The 16,713-nt window shown below is 37.8% G+C and overlaps 1 protein-coding gene and 1 long non-coding RNA gene across 3 annotated transcripts in view; one reads left to right on the forward strand and one right to left on the reverse strand.

The window, feature by feature from the left end:
• The window catches only part of rbms3 (RNA binding motif, single stranded interacting protein), a 250,701-nt gene that overhangs the window by 220,347 nt on the left and 13,641 nt on the right, over positions 1-16,713 (reverse strand). The gene's annotated exons all lie outside the window — the stretch shown is intronic.
• The window catches only part of LOC125802511 (uncharacterized), a 41,214-nt gene that overhangs the window by 5,296 nt on the left and 19,205 nt on the right, over positions 1-16,713 (forward strand). The window contains exon 2 of the long non-coding RNA XR_007439638.1: positions 9,610-9,683. This is a non-coding gene — a long non-coding RNA (uncharacterized LOC125802511). The remainder of the gene's footprint in view (positions 1-9,609; positions 9,684-16,713) is intronic.

Genomic DNA, 16,713 nt, shown 5'->3' on the forward strand with positions numbered 1-16,713 from the left:
ATTTGGGCTGAAAAGCTGTCGATATTGTTACAGAGTCAATCAATCCTGCCATCACTACTTGAAACACTGTGTGTCAGGTGTTGAAGTTGAAGTATGCTGCAATCTCTGTACTATGCTTACTGTATTTTTTTGCAAAACTGGTGCCACACTTTAACTTATGTCTTGCAACTTTCAGGTTTTCGCTGTGGATAGACTTAAAGGCTGCATCTCAAGCTTTCACCAGACTGTAAACTTCACTGTTCACTCACGTCTTTTGGTTTAAATGTGTGCAAAATGCAAATCACTTTTTTTACAAGTGTCCTAAAGAATCCAGTGAAAGATTCTGCGTATATTTTTGACACTAATCAAAAAGTCCATACTGGCTGGAGTTCTGAATATATCCCAAACATTGCACTGAAAACAATCCTCTAATGATGATTTTGCTGCTTTTGGCCAGACTTGCATTGTTTTCACAGTGTCTTCAAACCATTTAAGCAGATGCTGGTATGTGGGTCATCAGCATGTGCTCACTCTTCCCGAACAGAAGGATGGTGTTGGGGAGGATGGTGCTGTAGATTTTCTTTATGTTCTAGAAGACACAGTGCATGTTTAGAGTGTGTTCCTCTGTTGTTAACAGAAGACATGCTTTAGGTAGCACAGTTCTGAGAGCAGCCTGACTGGAATCTGGCTATAAATACAATCAAACCTTCACAACATTGCTTTAACATCTAGCAGAAAGCCTTTTCTGGGCAGTAGAGAGTGGTACTCAACCAAAAACATGATAAACTCTTTTTTAATAGCGTTGATTTAGGAAGAAATTATTATTATGCAAATGTCCTGACACTTTTGTTCATATATTGTTTCCAGTTTGGCATAGGGCTCGGTTTTTCCACAGATTTTTAAAATTAGTGTAATTTTGATTCACAATTTCCTAACTGAATGTGTCACACATTGACATCAATATATTAAGCTAGATATTAACTAATAGTTTTGTTTGGATATAAAATTGTACTCTCCTACAGAGACACTCAACCTAAAAATAGTAATAATAATGATTAGTATTCAAATCTTTGAAATAATTCTTATTCATCTGAAACTCGAATCCTTCAAGTGGCGGTTGATTAAAAAATAATAATAAAACCCACTCTTGGTTTTGCATACTGTATAAATTGTAATACTTTACTCATATCTTGATTCTTCCACACAATGTTGGTCTCAGACCACTAGGGCTGGCCCGAATAGCGTTTTTTGAGCTCCGGATATTCGGCACTGATTCGAAGCGAATATTCGAATATTCGTTTTTAAAAAAAGAGGTAAAAAAAGAGGTAAAAAAAAAAGAAAATCACGGCCCCCTTAAGACATATTCACCCCGGATTTTTGGTGTTTTTATCCCGGATTTTTGTTTTTCACCCCATATTTTTTCTGTGTTTTTAGCCCAGATTTCTTTGTGTTTTCATCCCGGAATTTCTGCTGCCGCACACCGCGTCTTATCTGCTGCGTAAGAATAAATAAAGAAAATAAATGATGTAATTACTATTATTATTAGAAAAATAACAAACAAAAATAAACCCAAAATGTTGACAAAAATATAGTCTAACGAATAAAAAAAATAAGAAACGAAAAACTCCACAGGACCAAAGAAAATTACTAAGACATGTAATACTGAAAAAAAAACGGAAAAAACAAATACGCGTCTGGGGATAAAAATTAAACAAACCAAACCACACTCAAAGAAATAAATGTATATATAAACAAAACAAAAGAATGGACAAAAACAACAATCCGTTAAAAAAACTCATTTAAATCCATTAAAAAACTCATTTAAAACAATCACAGGCTTTTTGCGCAGAATAATAAAAGTTTCGGTTAGTTTCAGTTTCAAATCATGAAAACAGCTCACCAAAACCTCAACCTATCCTTTATATTTGACAATATTTGATTAACTTACAGGTCCTTACTTATTTTTATTTAACTGAACTGAGTTGTAAATTATTTATAGCCTCGCGCTGAATTCATCTCCCGCTGCGAAAGAGAGAGAGAGAGAGAGAGGCGCAGCGCATTTTGCCTGATTTTAATTAACAGTACATTTGTTGGCTTTAGTAAGTTTAATAACATTAATTTTAGTATACTTGTCAGATCTTATTTATAAAAACTTTTTTTAGAAGACAGAGGTTATTCTGCGCGCAATGCCGCGCCGCTGCGCCAAGCACCACTTTGCGTGCCTGACATTTCAGAGTGCTGGACGAGATTTTAATTCATGAATTAATATATTTAATATTTTAATAAATTTGCCCTGGTGATAAGAAACGAATGCTAACATATAGCTTTATATTTCTGTGTATTTCAAATGTTTTAAGTTTTATGTAATTGACGGGCAGCACCACGCGCCAGATTGACAATGTGCTTTATTTTTCAGATATAAAAGTGAAATTCAGTTAAATAATAGCAAAGTTAACTAAAATAAATTTATGTTCAGTCAAAGTTATTTTCTCTTTTAATTTTCCATTTCAAAACTCCAGCATTTGAGTGAGAATAAGCATCTGTTGAAATTTTTAAACAGCAGAATGCCTAGTTACAGTTATTTAGTCTGTGTACTAAACATAAATATAAATCCTTATAACTGACAGAAATAAATATAACTAATAATAATTTATAGTTACAGTGCAGATTTTTAAGTATATATATTTTTTCATAGTTGATTGCTGAAGGCTCTGGGTGTGGTTTATTTTTATGTGGTAAAGATGTGATGGTATGGAGTATTTTGGAGCGCAGGGTGAGCAATCGCGCTAAGCTTTTTTCCGCCGCCAAGATAGAAACACGCCAGAAATTTACCTCAACACACATCATTTCCAGACCACCAGGCCCATCGGTGTTAATATATTCCAAAGTCCAACGCTATTTTAAGGACGCGTGCAAGGCCTAAAAATAGACTGTTGACGGGTGGCAAAGCGCCACGCTACACGCCTTGCGTGGGGTGTATGATAGGGCTCTTTGTCTGTATGCGCAAAGTTTAAAAAAAGTTCATTCAGCTGCTAAAGTAACGTGCAGTAACGGAGTGTCGAAAATGGTAACGGCGTTATAGTTACAGTCATAGTAATTAGTTAGATTACTCCTTACTGAAAAAAGTAACGGCGTTAGTAACGCCGTTTATTTTAACGCCATTACTCCCAACACTGTCGTCTGGATTAAACTCCCGCTCCAGCCAATAACAGTTCAGTTCTGTCCCGCACGCAAGATATTCTGACGGGACCCGCGAGAACAGAAGTGGTTAGAGTGAGGTGGAGCTCTGGAAAGTAGAAAAAAAACGAATATCCGAATACCAAAATTAAAAACCGAATACCTACTCAACGAACGAATATCCGAATACCCGAATATTCGGGTCCAGCCCTACAGACCACATCTGATTTCTGTGTCTCAATAAGTTCCACAATGGAGAAATGTGTGCAGACATATACTGTATGTTAGGATGACCGTTAGATGGGTGGAAGCTATTCAGGAATTTGTGAATCCTACATTTGATGCTTTAGGTTTTTATTATTTACTAATGAATGTATAAATATTGGATCATTCAAATAAGGATCGACTAAATAACTAAATAACCATTTTTTTTAGCCTTAGATTTGCATACTGTATAAATTGCTGCATGTGGGCTACTGCCTACTCGTGTTTGTCTCCCACACAATGTTGGTCTCAGACCACATCTGCACTACAAGAAGTTCCACGCTGCAGAAATGTGTGCAGACACATATGTTAGGATTGCTGTTAGAGGGCTAGCAGCTATTCAGGCATCTGTGAATGCTGAAAGCCTCTCTCTCTCTCTCTCCTCTTCCCTGCTGAAGGATTTGAGACTAGCTGGAGAGGTCTGGTGTCACCGCACTGGCATTCATGTGCACACATACTCAGATTAAGGCGAGCTGTGGCAGCTAGCTGTGCTCTTCAGAGCACCTTCCAAAGGGAGCAGGAAATGGTGTCTGTGACTCAGGGGTAACATTCTCAGCAGCCCAAAGAAACAAAAACGTGAAAAAAAAAGACCTTCTCATCTAGTCAATGCACAGCTGGGAAAACAGAGCATGGCGGCAGCTTGTTTTCTTGGGCACACAGCAAAGACACTGGATAACTGTGCCACAGAGAGGAGTGTGGAGGTCTGAAGAGTCTACCTCCGGATAGTAAACTAGAGTTTTGATAGGCAATACATTGAGCTTTAGACACAATATTTAAGAAAAAGGCAAAATATTGTAATATTGTGCAGGTTAGAGCACAAAAAATCGTCTGTTTTATCTTCAAAAAGAATGTGAATGGGTTGATTGTGCATAATTGGTTTGGTTTCTAGAGAAATTAAACTCAGCAGAGTACAGTATTGTGAAAATTATGCCCTAGAAACATCGCAATTAAAGGAACAGCATGATAATTGCATTTCACCATCACAGACAACACAATCCAACGCTGTTTACTGAGTCAATGGAATAGCACAAAGAGTGCAGCAGTGGTATGTTTATTATTTATTAAATATATTCTGTTACTTTTGTGACACATAGTTAAATATGCAGTATTTAAATGTGTAACATGTTGGGTTTTCAACGTTTTAATTCATTTCAAACCATATAATCAGCGTTCTCTTAATCATATCAAGATATGAGATTTTATGTCATATAGTCCAGCCCTAGGAGTATTTAGCAGCTGCATGACATGTTAACATGGCAAAGTTTCTTAAATCATTTCTAAAACAGGCTAGTTCTCTAAATGTTCTATAAACAGTTTCAATAGAACAGGAGTACATTCTCAAAGGAACAACAATACCTTATATGTTTGCTGTGGTTACATTATTTATTTTCATGTTTGTGCTGAAATTAATCATGTTATTTCATTTTCCTTGTTCACAAAAAAAATACACTATATGGACAAAACTATTGGAACACCTGCACATTTATTGCTACTTTCAGAAATCAAGGATTTTAATAAATAGTTTATTCTACTTTTAATGGAGTATCTGTCACTATTGTTCAGAAATGACTTTCCACTAGATTTTGGAGCATTGCTATGACTATATAATCCCATTCAGTGACAAAAGAAATAGTGAGGTTAGGGTTTTGGATGATAACCACCCCACCTCATACCAAACCTCTTAACTTATCCTAAACATACTAAGTAGAGCAGTTCAATGCTTGGTCATGTAATGTACCTATTATAGCCAGGATACTGTTATGCAAAAATATACAATTTGGCTAGCAAAACTAAATATCTTACGTATGCATTTGAAAGTGAAGATACACACTAAGATGTCAAAATGTCACAGGACACGGGACAAGTGTCATTTTCCATGGAGGTGAATATATATATTGATTTCAGATGATTTTGAGATACAATACTGTGATTATCCAGCAACTCGCTGGTATGGGCAACTTGTGGGTCCAGTTGACAGATCCAGGTTTTTAAGGGGTGTTCTCCCTTCATTCAACTGGAAAACATTACAATGCAGCCAACAAGCCAATGTTTAGAAATCCAGCATGAACCCAACAAGGTCATCTTGTTTATATAAGCAGACTCCTAAATGCACACAGAGGAGCTGTTGAGGTGGTTTCTGGCCCGCTGAAGAAGTGGCCTGCTCCCAGACTTTCAATCAAATCAAGTTCTGTAGCTTGTGAAATAATTTCAGATCCCCAGAGTTCGGAGGTTATAATCATGCTAAGATTCACAAACTCGGGGAACAATGCATGGCAGTGTACCTTTAACCACCCACAAATGCTCTCAAGTGTAAAAACGTATTGGAAAGTTTGAAAAAGCACTGAGCCCATACCTTTTTTCCCCCTCGGTTGTTTGCAAACAGCAAGCCACAGATGTGAAATGATTCAGCGTGGAATAAAGCACAGATTGGCGTAGGCGGGTGAGTTTGATAGCAAACTGTGTCTGAAGTCATGCTAGACAAACTAAAGCTCTCTCTCTGTTTCTCTCTCTCTCTCTCTCTCTCTCTACAGTTCTCTCTCGCTCCTTGTCTTTCTTATAGAAATGGTCATCGCAAGAGCTGCTAATGCTGCTGTTCAAACATACACAACATGCAAAACTTTACACAGCATCATACAATGTGTAAATTTTATGTAAGTTGTAGGTGTTATCTTGTGATTAAGGCTGAACCCTGGCCAGCATGCACATGGCAAAGTGATATAAATGATCTTATATAAGTCTAAGTGATAGATTTAAAGTTGTGCAGGTAATCAGCATTCCTCCATCCTGTGTCACATATTTACCAGAAATACAGCTCTGGAAAAAAATAACAGACCACTTAAAATTGAGGAGTTTCTTTGATAGTACCAAATTGAAAACCTCTGGAATATAATCAAGAGAAAGATGGATGATCACAAGCAATCAAACCAAGCTGATCTGCTTGATTTTTTGCACCAGGAGTGGCATAAAGTTATTCAAAAGCAGTGTGTAAGACTGGTGGAGGAGAACATGCCAAGATGGATGAAAACTGTAATTGAAAAAACAGGGTTATTCCACCAAATATTGATTTCTGAACTCTTTATGAATATCTTTGCATTATTTGAGGTCTGAAAGCTCTGCATCTTTTTTGTTATGTCAGCCATTTCACATTTTCTGCAAATAAATGCTCTAAATGACAATATTTTTATTTATTTAGTTTATAGAATAAGAAACTGAAGTGGTCGCTTTATTTTTTCCAGAACTGTACGTCATAGAAGGCATTTCCACTTGCAGTGGGCAGCTCAGTAGGTAGTAATAATCATGACTGACTGTGTCTTGCTAGAACTTTACATGTGAAAAGACATGTGCAGTATTCTTTAACATACACAGTACATAGTAAGACACAATACTAGTTTGTATCCCATGATATCTGGCATGCCAGTGTAGATCTGAAGATGATGGAGGGTTCAAGTTGCTAGGAAGGGTTTTTCATATCAGCCAAGATCAGTCTCTCAGAGCACTACATCACTTTGAGTGTACAAGTGATGGGTCAGTAGTCACTCTGGTATGTGATGATGGATTTTCTTTAGGACAGGGATGAAGGTTTTGGAGTTAAAGGATGTAGGGGCCTGTTTCTGCAAGATGTTTAAGATGTCTACAAAAGTGTCAGGCAGCTCACTGGCACACAATTTCAGGACTCAACCTGTAATATCACTGTTTGAGGGCAGGGCTGGATTGGGCAGCTTTACTCATTAGTTCGTAAAAATAAAAAAAAATGCAATTGAATGATTTGTTGTCGAACTTTGAGCATCAGCTGAGATTTCACATTTAGAAATGAACTGCAGAGCATGTCATTAATGGCGTTTGCTAGCTCTAATATGTTTTGATGCTCACTGTACTGGGTTGAGGGTATGTGTACTCTTAAGAGGAATATCTGGTTAGTGGTGATAAAATTATTTAATCTGTTGCTCTATGATGCAGTTAGTATTACGTAATCTACCATATGCTAGCTTCAGTCTGATACGGTAAATAAATGACAAAGAACTGTCATACTCACATACTGACATTCAGCACTAGGATTGGATTTCTACATATGCTTCAACAGGTTTCTGTGACTGGGAGTGAGACGACTGCATTGTCATTTGGTGATTTAATGAGGAACAGCAGCATCTAAACTAAAAACCACGGATTATGTGATTTGACCAGCACTCAGGTAATTAAATCTGGACCTTGAGTGTAGTTTAAACTCCTGGAAACAAAGAAAACAGCTGATGTAACTGATTGGTTGTAACTCCTTACTAGTAGTAAACCTGGAGTGGACAAACACTCCACAGTCAAAGCCAAAATCAAAAAATTGTGTGTCTGCATATAATGTTATCATTTAGATACTGACCACACCCCATCACTGTTGAAGCTACTACATAACAGAACTACAGGGACATCTGTGGTTCAAATGTTTCTCCTTTAACCGTCGCCTGTCTCATGCCAGCTCTCCCAACTCAAGTCAGAAGGAGAGCGTTTTATCGCTCACCGTGCCTTGTTAAGTCTGAGGGTAGTCAAGGTTCATTTCTCTAAGCTATGTTCCTCATGCATAGAATCAAAGCCATAAAGTTTTATAGAGTTCCTCTCATATTGTACAAGGCAACCCACAGCATTGCCACACTTCACTGACATAGGGGCACATTAACCTACTGCAGACATAAGCAGCTCGAGAACACTTTGTTCCTCTTATAATGCTTGATTCAATTTTATACTTCCTTCAGTATGTCTCCAACTTACTGGCACCAAAACTTGAGGCAGAGAGGGAGTGAGAAATTGCATGCATAAGCTTGTGAATGTGTATGTGTGAGATGATATCTGCAGATGTGTGTGCACAGTTAGGCCCAATCCCATTTCACCCCTTGCCCCTACCCCTCTGTTTTGCATGTTATGACTAAGGAAAGTGTGCCCTAGAGGTAGGGAAATTACGGAATTTTATTGTATCAAGATAAAAAATGAAGATGTTCTTATTCCATCGAAAACATATTTTTAAGCTTAAAAAAACATTGACCAAATGTATACTGAGTTACAGAGATCAAAATTAGAGTATAGAATTGGAGTATAATTAAATAAAAGTCACTGTAATTAGTATGGGTATAGAATGTAAAGTGTTTTTTAAGGATCTATCACCACTGTAGCATTTTTTCTGTGATCACATTTACTATATTGCCCTGCCCTAGGGAGCCCCGATATATTTGCGACCAAACACAACCAAAAACACAACTGTAGTATTTTCTTTGTTAAAAAATATTATAACCATTACAAGGATAAGTAAATCTATGGACAAGTAAACGTCCATAGATGGCTAAATGTCCCCTTCTCCAATAAAATGTGTAATAGCAGTTACTGGGGTTGCTGCTTTTAAGGTGGAATGAAAAAAAAATCATTCACAGAGGAATTAGGGATGGATGATAATAAACAACTGTCATATTATCCTTTCCCCTACTTTCTGAAATATGATGCTCTATATTCAGCAGCGAGACTGCTGAACTTTATTGCTCCTCTGCTATCACAACAGTATGGCCGAATATTTTATTATATGTTTTATATATATTTTATATTTATATTATACTATGTATCAGGTTCCTGAAAGGGAGTCCCATTTCTTTAACCACTTCCCCTTGTAACTCAGCAAAGGGGTAGAGACACAAATAAGAAATGGGATTGGGCGTTGAGATGAGAGAGGCGGAGATGAGAGAGGTGGACTGAAGTGATGATCATCATTCCAATAATAAATTACACCAGACATCACTTTATAACAATACAAACAAGTCAGTGTCACATAGAGAAATTACTGTCACAATTATCCAGCATACATTTTGATTATTTAGCAAACGACAGACTATCTATTAGCAGAAACATGCCATTTTGTGATGTGTCGCATTCATTAAGCTAGCCAAGCTCAGCCGAACCTTTCATTTGGGACTAAAGATGGCATCCAACAGATTCTTTCCATTAACCAACTGCAGATTAATGAACATAACTCGGCACACAAGCGTGTCTTTTCCATTTGCATTACCATCTAAAATTAGAAGCCTAATAATCCATAAAAAAAAAAAAACACTCCAAAAAAAACTCTTGATTTCTGATGAACAACAACAAAAAAGAGGCCTTCCCTCTCACTCATTTACACTCACACACTCTCTCTCTCTCTCTCTCTCTCTCTCTCATCAGGTAGAGGTGTCTCTGGCGGGAGGCAGCGGGCCTGGTCTAGCGTGACTGACAGGAGGGGCTCCAGACACTGGAAGGTAATTAATTTCTGTAAACGACCGCCACGTCTGTCAGCTTTTATAAACGAGCGTTTATGTGTTATGGACGATTTAACCACCCCGCTGAGAGGAGCTGACAGAGACGAGTGGAAAGGAAAAGGGAACGAGGTGAATGCAGCAGCACAATGGCCGTGTGAATAGAGCACCGGTGATGGAATGATACCACCACTCCATTTCAGTACTAACGCCGGCACTCATCAATCACTTCCAAATCATGACGCCTCATACTCTCCAACATTCATCACGCAACAGTGGTGTCAGTGCATGGCCTTTAAAGAAAGAGCATGATGTGTGAGGTGTGTTTTTTTTTTAGTTTTGGGAACTCGGCAGATAGAAGGATATATTAGACACGGCGGTAAACAAAACATAGTTCATCAAACATTATCCAACAATCAACACTGCAGAGCAGTACAGTCTGTAGGAAACATTAACTGGGTTTTCATCCAACTTTTTGCAGATAAAAAAAAAAATTAGAAATAACTTTTGTTTCCATCCACTACAGTCCATTCACCAAGATTATATGATAAAGGCTACCATGAATAACACTAATGATTGAAACAAGCAAAACAGAGACACATAATTTAGCTTTGTTGAACAAAAATAGGAGAAAAAAAAGAGGTAACTGAGTTTTAGTTAAGATACTTGCAGCATACATTTCTAAATGTAACTAGGCTCTGTAAAAAGAGCTTAGAGTGCTTTTAATGAGTGAGTTGCGAATGAATAGCAATGTTTTTTTTTGTAAAATAATAATCCTGAAAACACCTTAAAAAAACCACAATGGACTTTCTTTAGTCTGCTTTGCTATGTCCCTCATCCAACCTTAAACATCATCCAAAATATGTGGGTGGACCTTAAAAGAGCCGTGCACGAAAGACAGCCCAAGAAGCTCACAGAACTAAAAGCCTTTTGCACCGAAGAATGGTTAAGAATCCTTCCGAAAAAAGCTGGAAACATTAAAAGCTGATACAAGTAATGTAATGCTTTTGCTCTGATTGTTTTTTTTTTTTTTTTTTTTTTTTTTACTAAGCAAATTTGGTAGCTGGAACCAGGCACTTTTTAGTACCTGCTTGCTCATGGTTCCAGGCAAGCCAAGTACTCACTAAAATGTGACTTGTAAATTTTACAGAGCAATGATTGACCAGAGAGAACTGTCACTCTATTTAATGCCATGCAGACATCCAGCACAAACTAGCAATTTATTAAATGTCCAAGCTCAGAAAAGCAGCTTGCAAATTTTGCTGCATTCTTTTAAAGAGGTACAGTAAAGTTTAGTAGTGTAGGTGCCATGCAGCGCAAAAGTACAAATACTTACCAAAGATGGTGTAACTCGGTTCAGATCATGCAGAGTGCTTTGGGCCTTTATCTTTTTGGTTATTTTGGAAATATAAAAGATGGAAGCAAATAATCTTAATTACTTTTGTTGCTTAATAAGGTTACATACTTCTCTCACTTAAGTCTGCGTATTATAGTTTATTACACAATAGGGTTAAGGGGTTTGCTCAAGGGCCCAACAGTGTCTACCCACCAAACCCAGGTATCAATCCCACAAGCTTGTCACCATGGCCTGGTGCCCTAACCACTGAGCCACCACTGCCCAATAACAATTCACAGTAACATACTGTACATTCTGCTTGTACAGGGTGAGGGTGTCCAAACTTTTGCATGCCACTGTACATCTACATATATTGAATGCATCATACAGGCAACAGAACACTATCTCAAGGTCTAGAGCTAATGTTTTGTACTGTGCCATCTGATGGCTGTTTCTGTTGTCTGTCAACATGAAGAGCACGTCAATAAAATGCCAATGCCAGTGAAAGCAGTGCCATAATAAGGCCTAAAAAAGAGTGCTTTGTACATCACAGATCATGGACCACCGCACAGCAGCAGATGACTGACGTTTACTGTCAAAGACTTCCATTAAGACAAGGACATCAGCATGACCTGAGAGGCTGCCTGCTAAAGTAGCCACCATAAAAAAGGCCTGTTCTTATCTTATGGACAGATGAGACAAAGATGGAAAGTGATGGAAAGAGGAGAGTGTGGAGAAAAAACACTATGCATGATCTAAAGCGTACTGCCTCGCTGTGAAAGATAGTGACATGGGCATGTATTGCTGCCAGTGGAAGCAACTTGTCTTTATTAGCGATGTGACTGCCAACGGCAGCAGCGGGATGAATTCTGCAATGCACAGAAACATCTTAACTGCTCAAATCCAACCAAATGCTTCAAAACTCAGACAGTATTCCTCTAGCAGCAAGATAATGATGTATAATATACTACTAGGGAGCTTTCTTCTGACTGGAGAAGTTTATCACCTAATGCTGGCATGCCAAACAATGTCACAGAACAGCACAATGAGCTTGGAGGCTCATTTTATTAGCAGTTGCTTTTGCACTAATTGTATTACGCAATGTCCATTACTTCCATTTGTGAGCTTATATTGTGTCTTATATATGGTAGTGTACATTTACAAAGCACTTTATTTAGCGATAATGGGTAGAGCCTCCATTTGCTCTTAAAATCACTTCAATTTATTGTGACACGGATTCCACAATGTTGAATCCAAACCTGTGTGCGTGTTTATGACTGTATCACACAATTTGAATAGTCATATAAACATATATGTTTATATAAATATATATTATGACTATGAAAAATATGGGCTTCATGTCAGCATTCTAGGACCAATAACTCAGGATCAGAACAACCTACTGGCCTAAACTATCCAACCCTATCCAACTATCTGCCATGAGCTATTAGCAAGATCAGTGTCTGAACGCATGTACACACAGCCTGCAGGTATATTTAGAAACGTGGGGAGGGATGCTGTTCTGTTATATTGGTCTCTGTGTCTCTACAAGTGCCCAAACACAATAGGTTACGTACTTACTCACTAAATATCAGCACAATCCATCGTTCAATGACTTCTGGACATTTATTCTCCTGTTTTGCAGTTTTTGTTATTTTGGAGCATCGGGGAACTGGACTAAAAGTCCAACACAGATTGAAAAAAAAAAAAAAAACAGTAGGGATGAAGCTGCATATTTCTGCATAGAAGCCCAGATTACACTAATATATACATTAATTATTTAAAAATGCTCTAGATTATCAATTTCCAATGAGATTTCTGAAATGTCAACTGCCATGTGTCTTGAGCAAATTCTCAATCTAAATATGGTTAAACATTTACAGTTTTTTTTTTTTTTTAATGAAGACCAAGGAACATATACAGGATCTCCTGCAAACAACAACATCTGGCATAAGGGATTATATTTCATTAACATTTTATAATTCTATGGCAAATAATAAAATTATCAAAATATCCAGCCAAATTGGCATTTGGTCCTGTTGTCAGGCAGTGGTATATTATGTTTTGAATCAGTAGATTCAGCAGCAATTCGATTAAAAACTGACTTCACATTTTTTTTTACCAGGTTAGTGCCAATACATATGCCTATCCAATTCCTGAGAATTTTTACATCTAAAAACATTACCTATTCTACCACATTCCAAAAGTGTTCTATTAGATTCAAATCAGGTAACTAGGAAGGTTTAGGAAAGTTAACAAATTAAAAAAATACTAAACCCATTGATTTGTTTTTAAAAGCAGTTTTAGATTACTTCTGCTTTGTGAAATTGTGAATCATCATCCTGACTCATCATCAACTTGGCATTAAAATATAATGGGTGAATATGCTTGTGCTTACTACTGCCTCAGCTTTCTGTTCATGGCTGACAGAAGTAGAACCCAATGTGGTTTTCTGTTGTTGGTGCCCATCTGCCTGATGGTTTGAGAAGGTTTTCATTCTGAGATGATTTTCTGCACACACACATTGACCCTTCTCTGTTTACCTCTCTCTCTTTTTCCTCTCTCTTTATTACACCACAGTAAACTCTAAAGACAGTTTAAAGTAAACTCTAAAGACAGTTGTGCTGGAAATTCTCAGCAGATCAGCAGTTCTAGGAATACTGAAAGCAGCCTGTCTGGCACCAACCATCCTTCCAAATTTTTTCCATTCCATTTTGTTTGTTTTGTTGATGTGAATGGTATCTATGTGATTTTCCAGACTGCACTGTTTTCACAAGATTGGCTTAATAAATAATCTTAATGAAAATCATAATGAATCAATGGGAGTACAGATGTCTCCAATAATAGGTGTGCCCAAGTGTATGTTTGTGTACACCTGTGTTGCGCTGTCATCTTCTTCCTTGTGTCGCTCCAAGTAGTGACATCAGTCGTGCAGGTCTATTCAGAAGTATGCCTTCATAAAGGACCAATTTACAAACTCAGTAAACACAGTAATAACAGGCAGGGAGCTCTGAAGGAATGGAAATGAGTCAATTTGCTGACACAGAGAAAGACCTAGTGCCACTGCGGTAATGTCAAATAGTGGCACATGAACATTACTCCTGACAAAAGCGTTCCATTACGGGGAATAAAGGAAATTACTGAAATGCATCACTCCGAAATGTGACACATAACACCGCCACCCTCCGTGGGTGCCTCCGTGTAGTCCTGTGAGTTGGGGCATTGCTTGCCTGCTCTTTTTTAGTCGGCTGGAAGGAGCTTTGATGAGGGGTTCACACTCCAGCTCCTCTTAAACAGGAGACGAGTAAAAAGAGAGAGGCTGGCCCCAGTCCTCCCCTGTGTAGGCGCCCGGGGTAATCAGGCCCGTGAAATGTGTTTTCCCTGCTGATTACCGAACAGCAGGGGAGAGAGAGCAGAGCAGAGGCCACGCTTGCAGTCCTTCACTCCTGAACGAGGAGAGACGGAGTGAGGGAGAGGGGGGGGGTGGACGGTGGGGTGAAGAAAGGGAGGGAGAGAAGGAGGGAGAGAAGGAGGGAGAGAGGGAAATACAATCCACTCCAAACATGAAAAGGGCAGCTATTGAGGAAATGCACTGCACAGCTGGACTGCATATAGCAGGAAGAAGAGGACTTTATAATAAACTGTCCTTTATATTTTTCTATATTAGCCAGACTGAAGGATCTTAAGGGCTGGAAAAAACAGGCTTTCTTTAGAAGCCCAAAAATAAACTGCTGAATGAGAAATGGCCTTTTGATGGTAATAACAGGCAGACTGTCATCCTGCAGCTGAACTGCTCCACTACTGTATACACTATATGCTCAACACAAGTGGGGTAGGAAGTCATTATTCATATGTTCTTATACATATATTAAATAAACTAAGGTCAAAATGAAAACGTCTGCATATGTACGTATAGCTTTTCCATCCTAGAAACGTGTATCCAGTTAGAACTGTTCACAGAGGTGTATTGATAGAACCAGACATCAACAGCCCTCTCACAGAATGCTACTTCACACAACGTCTGAAATATGAGATATTGTTTTAGAACATGTTTGGCACAAAACCTATTTTTGCGTCTATTTATGGCAGTCAAGTACAGGCAGAGTGTAACAGAAAGTAAAAAAAGAGTCATTATTGTCTCTGACTATTATCAAAAATAGGTGCAAAATGTAGTTTTGATCAATTATCTGATCAGAACTTTGTGACAGCAGTGTAATTCATAAAATCATACAGATACAGCCCAGCATCACTGTAAAACTCCAGTGTTTGTGCTATTTGAAAATGTCCAATGTCATTGCTCATTGGTGTCAAATGGGCCTCGTCCACACATAACAAGGTATTTTGAAGAACAGAAGATTTCATCTGCATTTTTTTTTCATGTGGTCAGTAAAATGGGTTATTTATGAACTGTTTTAGTGTGGTTTGGGTGAACAGAGTGTGGTTTGTGGACTACGTAAGTCATAAAATACACAACAAGACAATGTGTATGTTTAAATACTATTCTTTTACCAATATACAATGCTCTACATAGGTTTATAATACATTATTTTTGTATCTTACATTGTAACATATGGATTTGGGGTTTCTTCCTGATCACTTTTTACGAGGTAATAGCTTTCCATTTTGGACTAGCATGCCCATGCAAGCATTTTTGTCTATGTGTAGAAATAATTTTCAAAAAGAGGTAAGTAAATCCAGATTTTAAAAATATCCAGATATATATGGACAAAACCTCAGAATGTGGCAATTATAATTAAACAGTGAGTCTGTACAACTCTGGTGATAATAAAAGCATCTTAAGATGCATAAGCTAGTTAATATTAATAATAATTGTTTTAATGTTGTTGTATCCTCTGTGGAACAGTCTGATATTATTTCCCCATTGTTATTTGTCTAGGTTTTAGCTGTTAATACTTCAGCTGTCTGGAAGATCCACCCTACAACCCAAACAGCAGAGAAAAGCAGTTTACCGAGGGCTTCTGCTTTTCCACTTGATGGGTTTAACAACAGGGTAGAGACTCCTTAGGCACAGAAGAACAGGAAATAAACTCCTCCTGAACAGGATGTTGTTAATTTAAACATCCTTTCCCTGTAATATCATTTTGCCATTTACATAACCCACATCATTCCCCAGTCAAGAAATATGTGACTCAGCAGACAGCCGAGGGACAGCGCATCACAACACACCAACAAATAATAAACTGCTAGAAAAAAAACAAACATATTACATACCCTATATGTCCAAATATTTGTGAATGCACCTTCTAATGAATGCAAGTTGAGTCCATTGCTGACACAGATGTGCAATTCACACTAATAGCTTGTCTACTCCCTGTACTGTATTGCCAATAGAATTGACTTTGTGAAGCAGATAATCATGACTCAGGCATGGACGTGATATTAGATAATAGTGTGGATGATGTGGGGTGATTATCATTTAAACATGTTACACTTAGCATGTCAACACAATTTTCATCTCTTTTTTCCCCACATGATCCTTTTCATTTATTTCTATGTGCACTCATCTACTATACTTCTACTCCACTGATACACACTCTTTCAGTTATACTATCTCAGGGCAAGTGCTCAAAAACAAATTCTCTGATATTTTGATGTAGACTCATCCATCATTTCTCCCAATCTCCTCTCTGTTAAAAGCCACCAAACTGCAAGTGCCATTTTAGAGCAGGTCCTCTA

The sequence above is a fragment of the Astyanax mexicanus genome, chromosome 6 (assembly GCF_023375975.1).
Source record: "Astyanax mexicanus isolate ESR-SI-001 chromosome 6, AstMex3_surface, whole genome shotgun sequence".
NCBI lineage: Eukaryota > Metazoa > Chordata > Actinopteri > Characiformes > Acestrorhamphidae > Astyanax > Astyanax mexicanus.